Source organism: Pogona vitticeps, chromosome 1 (assembly GCF_051106095.1).
Source record: "Pogona vitticeps strain Pit_001003342236 chromosome 1, PviZW2.1, whole genome shotgun sequence".
Taxonomy (NCBI): Eukaryota; Metazoa; Chordata; class Lepidosauria; order Squamata; family Agamidae; genus Pogona; species Pogona vitticeps.
This window is the reverse complement of record NC_135783.1, coordinates 257,968,973-257,977,317: the sequence shown is the minus strand read 5'-3', so window position 1 is coordinate 257,977,317 and position 8,345 is coordinate 257,968,973. Positions and strand designations below refer to the sequence as shown.

The following is an 8,345-nucleotide window of genomic DNA, read 5'->3' as shown; positions in this document are numbered from 1 at the left end:
TTCAACTACTGAAGAGTGCCTTCTCCTTCTTTTGCTCCTGTGTCTCTTTTTCATGGTTCTTCCTCCACTGTGTTCGTTCTCTCCTCAGCATTCTCCTCCCCACTTGTTTTTTCCACCTCCAGTTCTTCTTTGGCTGTTGCTGCTTGAGAGTTCTATGTACTTTTCATCTTCTCTTAAAGCCTTAAGCATGGTCACTCATTGCTCCAGTTGTCTCACTTTCTCTTTCAACAATATTAAGAGTTTGCACTTGCTACATGCGTATGCTGCCTTGTTCTCAGGCACAAAGATAAACATTGCACACACTTTGCACGTAAACACCACTGAAGTGTCGCTTTCCTCCATGATTCCTGTTACGTTTTACTTTCTTTTGTCTATGAGTGCACTTTCCTCTGTCTTCTCTGCCTTGAAAGGTGCTGGGAAAATCCACTAATATATAGGAGTCAGCGAAAAGAAAGGCCCTCCCAGCGTTTATAGTGCACTATTCACTGCATGTTTAAGTTTATGATAGCAGCATCTTCCAGTAATTCTTTGCTAAAGTGGAAAGCACATTCGAGTTTACTGAACTAATTTATTTTGCCTGTTCTTCTACACAGCACAATACTTGCATGTGTGAATAATAAATTTGGTAAAGGACCTGAGCAATTTTTTTTACTCTACTGATAATCCTTCATTTGCAAGCAATTTGAGAGTGTTTTGTTTTTGTTCTTTTAACTTTTTGAAAACTGCTTGCCGTCATCAATATGAGTAATAAAGTTCCACAGAGTTGAACACTCCCTGACAAGGAAGTTTTAATTAGCTGAGATGGCAGATTTTGCAAATGCTATAACTGAAGTTCTCCTTGCAGGTTCTTGCCTACAAATCCTTATGTGCCATGTACAATAAGTCTCGTCAGTTTAAGCAAACTTTATTGGGTAGTTCAATCTAACCCAGATGGTTGCTGACAGAAGTTCTTCAGGTGATGACAAGATTCCACTAACTCACTACACATGATTTCAGTTAACGCATATTGCTGGTTCATTTTATTCTAGGATACAAGCTCTGGTTGCAAAATGCAAATACGAAAAAAATATGAAATGTTAGAAAAATCATTTATATGTGTACAAACTTGACCTAGATCCACACTTAGCTAAGATCCCACTAAAAATCGATTGAATAAATTAGACATGGCTTGAGTCTTATTGATTTCAGCAGGAACAACATTCAACTAAATTTGGATTCAACCTGATATTCCTCAAGTGTGAATGTGTGTTTAAATATACAAAGGGGAAAGGGTAGTGGAGACTAGAGTGGAGTGGAGACTGTCAGTCCGAATAACTGACTTTTTAATTAATCTAATTCCTGTAAGATTGGGAATATTTGTGTTGTTTGGGCAACAAATGGGATGAAGACAGTTCAGCGGAGACAGCCACCACTTTCCACTCTTGTTAGTGTCTACCATGCTAGATGAGATGAACCAACAAAACAATTTTGCAGGGTTCAGGCTTGGTCTATGGGAAGGAAGTTGCGGCAGTATTAGTTGGTGGTCTGCAACTCCTCTATGCTACAGCCAGCGTGGCCAACTTTGGGAAAGGATGGGATTTGCAAGCCAGCATCTGGAAGGCCACACATATTTCCTATCTCTACATTAAATGAAACATTGTTAAAACTTGGATACTGATAGAAGAAAGCAGTAGTATTCAGCACTCAATCTCCAGGTTCATGCTTTTACAAGAAAATGAAATTAAACAGATCCCTGTACTGTCATGAATACATGAAGTAATGCTGTGGATCAAGAACATTGAACTTTCAGTGCATATGGACTGCAATGAGACTGTGTGGGACTAAATTAAGAACCAAAGCTCTTGGTAAAGTGAAGGAATAACTCTAATTAGAAGTCCCCTCCTCTGCCTAACCTCATGTGACAAGCAGATGACTTTGCTTGTGCTTTCTCATTTTCTCAATGATTTCCTGTTTATGACAATAGGGAACAAATACCAAGTGGATGTACGGTACATTTATGTGTGTACCTGAAAGCTATAAAAAGTGATCATGAGTAGGGAAAAATACTAAAACATTCTTAGTATTTATTTTCATTACATTCAAATAACTTTTAAATGTAATGAAAATGCATCCAAATTTTTGTAAATTCAAATTTATAGACCACTATTATTTTTAGTGGTCTACAGAGGTATTTTAGTGGTCTATAGAGCTATTGCCTATTTTTGCATTTGTATTTTATCTTGTTTGGAACACACAGGTTAACACTTACTTCTATGGAACTGCAAGGATACCAAGAAATACCCCCCCCCCGTGTACTAACAAGAAAACACATGGGCTCTCAACGTCAGCAGGAACAGAACCACTAGGCGATATCATTTCGGCTTTAGTTTGGCCGCAATTGGCTGGCCAAGCTCAGCTGGCAGGGGGTGAAGGGAATGTGCAGCGTCAGTGTCACGGGAAGGAGGGAAGAAGGGAAAGAGCAAGGCTAGCAGACCCGTCAGTGGAGCAAGGGGATAAGCCACAGCGGCAGTGCCACAAAGAAAATTTCCCATGTGGTTTGGGTGAATGAAAAGTTTAATGAAAGATGGAAACGTAAGAACCCCAAGCTCTCATGCCTTCCTCTTCCATTTAAATGAGTCCTTCAGGTTCAAGAGGCTCTCTTATGGGAACCTACAAAAGAAGTGCAAAACTAAAGAGAGGCCCTCTTTTGGGTTTTGTTTGTTTGTTTGTTTCATTCAAGTTAACCCAAAAGTCCCATCTCTACTAACTAGGGGCAACCTGCTGATTCTGGTAATGTTCTCAATTGTTGAGAAAAGTGTAAATCATGCTACATTTCAACCAGATAAAGAGAAATCCTGAGATGCAGCATGGATCCCAGTAATGCATTCACACAACCAATCATGCTTAGTTGTGCACAGTCTAATCCTTCTGCAGTGCCAACCGTAGAGGGGTCCTGAGCACTGGCAGGCAACGGATGATTGCTCAACCAGTTCATTTATTTATGCAGGTGCAAATGTGAATGCCACATGAGAGACATGCTGAATGATGTTATGTCACAACATATTAAACAGGTAGCTCCTCCACGTTGGTCAGAGAACGCTCCTTTAAAGTGCATTAATACTTATTTCTGAACTGTATCAACATCACCATTAAATATATATTAGCATCATACTGTCTGCAGGTTGTTTTCGCATCATAGAACAGATCCACAGATACCTCAACTGTAACTACCCATGGTTCTGCTGCATGATAGTTGTTTTTTGAAGCAGCACTCTGAATGCTGGAAACCTCTTCTGATATGAGCATGTGTTTTGGAAGCAATTCAGGTTGTAAAAGAAGGTAGAGCAGGGCTATCATGGAGAGGAAAACAGCCAGCAACCCCACAGGGGATACACACACTCTTGGACACTCTTCAAATTATTCCTTAGAGGAATTTCAGATTATGCATTTTAGGCAGCTAAGATATACACAGTATATAAACTGGAAATGCTATGGCTACAAAGTTCTTATTGAATTTGTGCGTGTTTGCTAGGTTGTTGCACAGTGAATGAAGTGTCAAACTATAACTCAGGATACATGAGATCAAATCCCTATTGGTCATGGAGATTCATTAGCTGGTGGCAATGGTAAACCATTTCTTGAACATCTCACTTACCTCAAAAACCCTTAGAAGGGACTTGGTGGCACACAACAATAGTAGTAACAGAAACATAAGTCCTGGCAAACATGTTTAGGTTTCAGCTAGAATACAGCTGGGAAATAATAAGATAACATATAATGTAATCACCTGTGGCAAAACTTAATGTTGCTTGGTACAAGGAAGCAGTGAAGTTCCTTTTTGTAAGTAATAAAATCAGTAGGAATATTACCCCTCCCTTCTTTTGATATAAAAATTCCCAATTACTTATTAACTTTCTCAGAGAATTTCAGAAGCATTTTAATTATTTTTCATATTTATGCTATTCTCTTTCCAACTCTAATGGTTTTTTGGGGGGAGGATTTAAAAAAGTAACATTATGAACTATACTCTGAAAGGTAATCTAACAGTAATCAACTATTTATGGGAGTTTTCTTCGGATTACATCATGAATTGTTTGTTTAAAAAGTCTTTCCAAGGTCCTATGTATAATAATAATTTACATCAATAATTTAAAGGAAACAATTTGTAAAACAGATTTTTGATTTGTTGCTAAAAACTAGAACAGAACGGAACACATATTACTTAAGCATATTTTGTAAGTTTCACATTCTGATTTGAAAGATAATTCTGTATCTCCGATTTTGTTTTCTCGTGCAGATATATCTAGACTGATACAATTTGACAAAATTATATGGCAACATGACAGGATGAGGTATTTGATGTTAGCCCAAAAAGAACTCTTAACATATATAAAATTGTTGTAAGCCACCCAGAGACCTTTGCATAGTGTGGGCGGCGTATAAGTTAAATAAAATAAATAAATATAGCAGGAAATATAAAATATACTGATTTTGATACATTTCATATCAAGTGGTACTAGACATCCAGTGTTTCCAGTCTGTTGAAGTAAATATTTATTTATTTATTTATTTATTTATTTATTTATTTATTTATTTATTTATTTATTTATTTATTTATTTATTTATTTAACTTATATGCCACCCACTCTACCCAAAGGTCTCTGGGCGGCTTACAACAATTAAAATACAACAAAAGATAAAACGATTAAAGTACAATTAAAATAGATACTCTAAAAATTGCCATCAGGACCCACAGTTGATGTTATTTCAATTAAAAGCCTTCTGGAACAGGAAGGTTTTGACCTGGCGCCGAAATGTCATCAGCGTTGGCGCCAGACTAATCTCAGTTGGGAGAGCATTCCATAGTCTGGGGGCAGCTGCCGAAAAGGGCCTTTGTCTACAAGCCCTCCTCTTACCTCTTTGAGGGACAGCTCTTTTAAAAGGGCCCCCTGCCTAGATCTTAACTGCCGAGTGGGTTCATATGGAAGGAGGCGGTCCTTCAGGTATCCAGGGCCCAAGCCATTTAGGGCTTTATTTGTCAAAACAAGCACTTTGAATCGGGCCCGGGCAGCAAGTGGTAACCGATGTAACTTTAACAGATTCGGCTTGATGTGTTCCCTAGCAGCAGTTACAAGTTTTTGAAATTGAAACCCCTAAAGCTACTTCCTGTTTTTGCTCCAGCAAATGGCTAGAGTTATGGAGAATTCCTTGCATATTTTATCAAGGGGAATCTATTCTCATATGAAACAACAAAATGCCACCTTAAAGTTCAAACGCTTTAATTTGACATAAGCTTTCATGCAATTCATGTCATTAAATGCATGGACTATAGCATCAGTTCCATGATACAGTGGTGCTTCAATTTACAATCATAATCTGTAACAGAAGATGGGCATAACTCCAAATGGTTGTAAATTGAAGTACCATTTCCCATAGGAATGCATTAAAATGGAATTAATTCATTCTGGCCGAAGGAAAAAAATCACAAAAAAAAAGAAAAAAGAAAAGAAAAAAGAAAATCACACAATTAATCCCTTCCGACTGAAGGGGGGGAAGAAAAACAATCAAGTGTGCAAGACTCATTGGAAATGCACCGAAAACAAACGGAGCAGATCAGAAATGCATAGAGCACAAAGGGAGCAGGTCAGAAATACAAAGAAAACAAAGGAAAAATCAGGGGAAGCATGAGGACCCATCAGAAATGGGGGAAAAAAACCCAAAAGCAACCAAACCCCCCAAGACCCATTGGAAATGGGGGGGAAACAAAAAACAAACAAACCCCCCAAGACCCATCAGAAATGAGGGGAAACCCCCAAGACCCATCGGAAATGGGGGGAAAAACAAAAAACAAACAAACCCCCAAGACTCATCACAGCACAGAAACATACCCCCCCAGCTCAAAATCATGCTGCAAAAACACTCAGAACAGTTTTTAAAAAGCAGAAAACAGCACCTTACTTTACCAGGCAGCTCAAAGCCTCCCTGCAAACACATACACACGCTCTCAGAAGCAGAAGGAGGCAGTAACAAGCCTCCTCTGATTGCACACTCTCTAACTGCTGGGGTGAAAGAGCTACAAAGAAGCAGCCTCGTCGCCACCTACAGTTAGAAATTTGAATTTCCCACCTTTTCCCCTGCCCTTTTCTGTTGGTAAGTGGAAGCTCCGGTTGCAAGTAGGAACAAAATTTTGTGGCCGGAGCTGGTTGTAACTCGAAATGGTCATAAGTAGGGATATTCGTAAGTTGAGGCACCACTGTATTTAGATACATGCTAACATCACATGATATCAAGCAGTTTCAGCTTAATTATTGCCAAGATGGAAGATTACTTAGAACTGAGATGCATGTTCCTCAGACATTTCTGAAGGAAAAGCACAATGTAAATAAAAAGGATAAATGAATGAATGAAAATCCTGGTATCAGAACATAACTCTTTGGCAAGCAAATCTGGAGAAAATGTATACAAAGCTGTGACTTGAGGCAAACATTTTAATTCACTGCCTATAGTAAATTTATTTTTTCAAGAAGCACAGATTTGGAACAAATCTTTCATGTCTGACGTCAAAGAAAAGCCTAGCTCCTTTTAATACATTGGAAAATTTGTTCATGCTTACGTAATGACTGCCCTCATAATACTGCCAAGGTCATTGTGCACATAGCTTTATTTCCACCAAGGAGTCAGTAGTGCCTGGAGGCAGCTTACTCTTATGCAAGACATTCATTTTTCTCCCTATTTTGTAGTCAAACTCAACTTCAAAGTCCATTCATAACTTTTACATTTGAGAATAAATTAAATCACTGTCTCATTCTCTGCTGGCAATAACTTCTGAGATTAATATTAGAAGAGGAAAGGAGAAATAAGAAATGCACCGAAGACAAAGTTTTCTTGGATTTTCTGAAAATCAGCTGGGATGATCTAAACAAATGGCACGTCTGGAATGAAAAGGGATTAGAGATAAATTATTTATTTTATTTATTTATTTTATTTATATCCCACCTATTTAGTCTCATTGAGTCCACTCTAGGCGGCTTAATTAAATTAAATTAAAAGTATGGGTAAAGCATCTTTTTTTTTTTTAAAGCTGTGACATTACTTAGAAAGCACCTCATCACATTCAGATCCAAACCATAGTTTCTCCAGCATCCCGTTTAGATATAACAAAAGAACTCTGCAAATTCCAAGAAGAAACTAGGCCTGCACCCTGCAGATGGAGCCAATCTTTAAGATGTCTCCAAGAAAGCAGCTGTCACCATCCCCAGTTAATGAAAGACAACCAGCACTGCACAGAGCTGGCATTATAGGGTTTGGAGTGTGTTTTAAAACAAAACACATCACAGAAGGAAAAGCTAACTAACCCTCACTCACCAGCATGGATCCTAATCCAGATCAGAACCGTGCATGATTACCAAACTGTAAAACACAAAATGATCTTTTACTTTTATCACTTAGATACATTTTCTAGAAGAACACAATACAGAATACATGTCCATGGGATTGAAATACATGTCACATCTGGCCCTATGTAGACCATTAAAACTGTGTTTTAAAAGTTTGTTTAATAGCACAGGCCTGACCAGTTGAACTCACATAAAATTGGGGAGAGCAGTGTCAGGTACAGACACTCTTCTCTTCATGTCATTTTAAAACTCTACCGGATAATCTAAGAATGAAATGAAGTATGACATAAGCAGATTCAGTCACGAGGCTTGGAACATACAATGCATGTAGGTGCTTAGGGTTGGGCCATTGTTTACTTAGTGGGTGATATGAATTATTATCTAATTTTAGAGCTGCCTATTATTTTCCAAATATGAACCAATATGACTTCTTTTATGTCACATACTGAAACCCACACTCTTCTTGTCAAAGTTTTTGCCTCATTGGCTGAAAAATGTACTCACACTGGCAGTTCACTGTTTACAGGGCAAATGCCAAGAATTTATAATGGAATAGGTTCAAGTCAAATTATTGTTTTCTGTCTAGATTTTTGTTTAAAGTTTAATATTTGATCATCCAACATTGTGACAAAAGGTTTGTTTGTAGAAGTTCTAAAGTTCACATTCACATCCAGATTATAATACCAGGGACTAAAGTCTCTATCTGGAAGCTTTCAAGCCTAAGCCTTCAGAATTTCACCCAGAACACAGCTGCAGTCCATCAGAGTTACCTGCAGAACTGACTTGCTCATTACTTATGAGGAGTCCATATTAATTAAATGAACACTTTTGCATTTGGCAGCCATTCAAGCCCCCATGTTTAGATGCCTGTTAGACATGAGGATATTTCTATTTGTATACAAACACGAATACACCCGCACAGGTGGACATAACGAGGGACTGTCCACTCACCTTCCGCTGCTGCCATGG

General features: G+C 38.2%; 1 protein-coding gene and 1 long non-coding RNA gene across 3 annotated transcripts in view; both read right to left on the bottom strand.

Moving 5' to 3' along the window:
- KCNQ1 (potassium voltage-gated channel subfamily Q member 1) overlaps positions 1-8,345 on the bottom strand; it is a 417,925-nt gene that overhangs the window by 166,533 nt on the left and 243,047 nt on the right. The gene's annotated exons all lie outside the window — the stretch shown is intronic.
- LOC144586120 (uncharacterized) overlaps positions 1-8,345 on the bottom strand; it is a 25,626-nt gene extending 17,281 nt beyond the window's left edge. Inside the window, exon 1 of the long non-coding RNA XR_013540859.1 lies at positions 20-8,345. This is a non-coding gene — a long non-coding RNA (uncharacterized LOC144586120). The remainder of the gene's footprint in view (positions 1-19) is intronic.